We start from the raw sequence: 4673 nt of genomic DNA, 5'->3' as shown, positions 1-4673 counted from the left end.
CAAGCATACATTCAGAAAACAAAAGTATTGCCACCACATCAAAATAATTAATCTGTTATAAAATCCAGAATTCATGCAATTCTTCTCTTTTTCAATTAAGAACATTTTTCATTTAAGAAAGGTGATGGATTCATAGGACATTCATAACTTTAAGGCATAGACACTAAGACACTAATGATCACAAGACACAAACATAGATAAACATAAGCATGAAAATTCGAAAAACAAGAAAATAAGGAACAAGGAGATTAAAGTACGGGTCCACCTTAGTGATGGCGGCTTGTTCTTCCTCTTGACGATCTTATGGAGTGCTTGAGCTCCTCAATGTCTCTTCCTTGCCTTTGTTGCTTCTCTCTCATGATTCTTTGATCTTCTCTAATTTCATGGAGGAGGATGGAATCTTCTTGGTGCTCCACCCTTAGTTGTCCCATGTTGGAACTCAATTCTCCTAGGGAGGTGTTGATTTGCTCCCAATAGTTTTGAGGAGAAAAGTGCATCCCTTGAGGCATCTCAGGGATTTCATGACGAGTGGGATCTCTTGTTTGCTCCATCCTTTTCTTAGTGATGGGCTTGTCCTCATCAATGAGGATGTCTCCTTCTATGTCAATTCCAACTGAATAACAGAGGTGACAAATGAGATGAGGAAAGGCTAACCTTGCCAAGGTAGAGGACTTGTCCGCCACCTTATAAAGTTCTTGGGCTATAACCTCATGAACTTCTACTTCCTCTCCAATCATGATGCTATGAATCATGATGGCCCGGTCTATAGTAACTTCGGACCGGTTGCTAGTGGGAATGATTGAGCGTTGGATAAACTCCAACCATCCCCTAGCCACGGGCTTGAGGTCATGCCTTCTCAGTTGAACCGGCTTCCCTCTTGAATCTCTCTTCCATTGGGCGCCCTCTTCACACATGTCTATGAGGACTTGGTCCAACCTTTGATCAAAGTTGACCCTTCTAGTGTAAGGATGTTCATCTCCTTGCATCATGGGCAAGTTGAATGCCAACCTTACATTTTCCGGACTAAAATCTAAGTATTTCCCCCGAACCATTGTAAGCCAATTCTTTGGGTTCGGGTTCACACTTTGATCATGGTTCTTAGTGATCCATGCATTGGCATAGAACTCTTGAACCATTAAGATTCCGACTTGTTGAATGGGGTTGGTAAGAACTTCCCAACCTCTTCTTCGGATCTCATGTCGGATCTCTGGGTATTCACTCTTTTTGAGTTTGAAAGGGACCTCGGAGATCACCTACTTCAAGGCCACAACTTCATAGAAGTGGTCTTGATGCACCCTTGAGATGAATCTCTCCATCTCTCATGACTCGGAGGTGGAAGCTTTTGCCTTCCCTTTCCTCTTTCTAGAGGTTTCTTCGGCCTTGGATGCCATAAATGGTTATGGAAAAACAAAAAGCAGTGCTTTTACCACACAAAACTTAAAAGGTTTGCTCGTCCTCGAGCAAAAGAAGAAAGAAGAGAGTAGAAGAAGAAGAAATAGAGGAGATGGAGATGGCTTTGTGGTTCGGCCAAAGGGGGATAAGTAGTGTTTAGGTTGTGTGAAAATGAAAGAGTGAAGATGGGTTTATATAGGGGTGGGGAGAGGGGTAGGGTTCGGCTATGGAAGGGTGGGTTTGGGAGGGAAAGTGGTTTGAATTTGAATGGTGAGGTAGGTGGGGTTTTATGAAGGATGGATGTGAGTGGTGAAGAGAAAGATGGGATTTGATAGGTGAGGGGTTTTTGGGGAAGAGTGGTCGAGGTGATTAGTGAATGGGTGAAGAAGAAGAGAGAGGGTGGTGGGGTAGGTGGGGATCCTGTGGGGTCCACAGATCCTGAGGTGTCAAGGAAAATTCATCCCTGCACCAAGTGGCGAGCAAAAATGCTCTCTATGCCAATTCTGGCGTTAAACGCCGGGCTGGTGCCCATTTCTGGCGTTTAACGCCAACTTCTTGCCCTTTCCTGGCGTTTAACGCCAGTCTGGTGCCCCTTTCTGGCGTTAAACGCCCAGAATGGTGCTAGACTGGGCGTTAAACGCCCATTTGCTGCCCTTACTGGCGTTTAAACGCCAGCAGGTCTTCCTCCAGGGTGTGGTGTTTTTCTTTCTATTTTTCATTCTATTTTTGCTTTTTCAATTGATTTTGTGACTTCTCATGATCATCAACCTACAGAAAATATAAAATAACAAAGGAAAATAGATAATTATAACATTGGGTTGCCTCCCAACAAGCACTTCTTTAATGTCAGTAGCTTGACAAAGGGCTCTCATGGAGCCTCACAGATACTCAGAGCAATGTTTGAACCTCCCAACACCAAACTTAGAGTTTGAATGTGGGGGTTCAACACCAAACTTAGAATTTGGTTGTGGCCTCCCAACACCAAACTTAGAGTTTGACTGTGGGGGCTCTGTTTGAATCTGTTCTGAGAGAAGCTCTTCATGCTTCCTCTCCATGGTTACAAAGGGATATCCTTGAGCCTTAAACACAAAGGATTCTTCATTCACTTGAATGATCAATTCTCCTCTGTCCATATCAATCACAGCCTTTGCTGTGGCTAGGAAGGGTCTGCCAAGGATGATGGATTCATCCATGCACTTCCCAATCTCTAGGACTATGAAATCAGCAGGGATGTAATAGTCTTCAATCTTTACCAGAACATCCTCTACATGTCCATAAGCTTGTTTTCTTGAACTGTCTGCCATCTCTAGTGAGATTTTTGCAGCTTGTACCTCAAAGATCCCTAGCTTCTCCATTACAGAGAGAGGCATGAGGTTTATACTTGACCCTAAGTCACACAGAGCCTTCTTAAAGGTCATGATGCCTATGATACAAGGTATTGAAAACTTCCCAGGATCCTGTCTCTTTTGAGGTAATCTCTGCCTAGACAAGTCATCCAGTTCTTTGGTGAGCAAAGGGGGTTCATCCTCCCAAGTCTCATTACCAAATAACTTGTCATTTAGCTTCATGATTGCTCCAAGGTATTTAGCAACTTGCTCTTCAGTGACATACTCATCCTCTTCAGAGGAAGAATACTCATCAGAGCTCATGAATGGCAGAAGTAAATCCAATGGAATCTCTATGGTCTCATTATGAGCCTCAGATTCCCATGGTTCCTCATTAGGGAACTCATTGGAGGTTAGTGAATGTCCATTGAGGTCTTCCTCAGTGGCGTTCACTGCCTCTTCCTCCTCTCCTAGTTCGGCCATGTGAATCATGTTAATGGCCTTGCATTCTCCTTTTGGATTCTCTTCTGTATTGCTTGGAAGAGTACTAGGAGGGAGTTCAGTAACTTTCTTACTCAGCTGACCCACTTGTGCCTCCAAATTCCTAATGGAGGACCTTATTTCAGTCATGAAACTTTGAGTGGTTTTGATTAGATCAGAGACCATGGTTGCTAAGTCAGAGTGGTTCTGCTTAGAATTCTCTGTCTGTTGCTGAGAAGATGATGGAAAAGGCTTGCCATTGCTAAACCTGTTTCTTCCACCATTATTGTTGTTGAAACCTTGTTGAGGTCTCTGTTGATCCTTCCATGAGAGATTTGGATGATTTCTCCATGAAGAATTAAAGGTGTTTTCATAGGGTTCTCCCATGTAATTCACCTCTTCCATTGAAGGGTTCTCAGGATCATAAGCTTCTTCTTCAGATGAAGCGTCCTTAGTACTGCTTGGTGCAGCTTGCATTCCAGACAGACTTTGAGAGATCATATTAACTTGCTGAGTCAATATTTTGTTCTGAACCAATATGGCATTCAGAGTATCAATCTCAAGAACTCCTTTCTTCTGATTTATCCCATTGTTCACAGGATTCCTTTCAGAAGTGTACATGAATTGGTTATTTGCAACCATTTCAATTAGTTCTTGAACTTCTGTAGGCGTCTTCTTCAGATGAAGAGATCCTCCAGCAGAGCTATCCAAAGACATCTTGGACAGTTCAGACAGACCATCATAGAAGATACCTATGATGCTCCATTCAGAAAGCATGTCAGAAGGACACTTTCTGATCAATTGTTTGTATCTTTCCCAAGCTTCATAGAGGGATTCACCTTCCTTCTGTCTGAAGGTTTGGACTTCCACTCTAAGCTTACTCAATTTTTGAGGTGGAAAGAACTTTGCCAAGAAGACATTGACTAGCTTTTCCCAAGAGTTCAGGCTTTCTTTAGGTTGTGAATCCAACCATATCCTAGCTCTGTCTCTTACAGCAAAAGGGAATAGCATAAGTCTGTAGACCTCAGGGTCAACCCCATTGGTCTTGACAGTGTCACAGATTTGCAAGAATTCAGCTAAAAACTGATGAGGATCTTCTAATGGAAGTCCATGGAACTTGCAATTCTGTTGCATTAGAGAAACTAATTGAGGCGTAAGCTCAAAGTTGTTTGCTCCAATGGCAGGGATAGAGATGCTTCTCCCATAGAAGTCGGGAGTAGGTGCAGTAAAGTCACCCAGCACCTTCCTTGCATTGTTGGCATTGTTGTTGTTTTCGGCTGCCATGGGTTCTTCTTCTTTGAAGATTTCTGTTAGGTCCTCTACAGAGAGTTGTGCCTTAGCTTCTCTTAGCTTTCGCTTCAAGATCCTTTCAGGTTTAGGGTCAGTCTCAACAAGAATGCTTTTGTTTTTGCTCCTGCTCATATGAAAGAGAAGAGAACAAGAAAATATGGAATCCTCTATGTCACAGTATAGAGA

General features: G+C 42.9%; 1 non-coding gene across 1 annotated transcript; it reads left to right on the top strand.

Annotated features, from left to right (window-relative positions):
- The first annotated feature begins 3968 nt into the window (after positions 1-3968).
- On the top strand, positions 3969-4076 carry LOC130964086 (small nucleolar RNA R71). The gene has a single exon (XR_009080196.1). It is a non-coding gene; the product is annotated as a small nucleolar RNA R71 (small nucleolar RNA).
- The last annotated feature ends 597 nt before the right edge of the window (positions 4077-4673 follow it).

The sequence above is a fragment of the Arachis stenosperma genome, chromosome 2 (assembly GCF_014773155.1).
Source record: "Arachis stenosperma cultivar V10309 chromosome 2, arast.V10309.gnm1.PFL2, whole genome shotgun sequence".
Classification (NCBI taxonomy): domain Eukaryota; kingdom Viridiplantae; phylum Streptophyta; class Magnoliopsida; order Fabales; family Fabaceae; genus Arachis; species Arachis stenosperma.
Note: the sequence above shows the minus strand (reverse complement) of the source record. Positions and strands in the feature narration are given on the sequence as shown.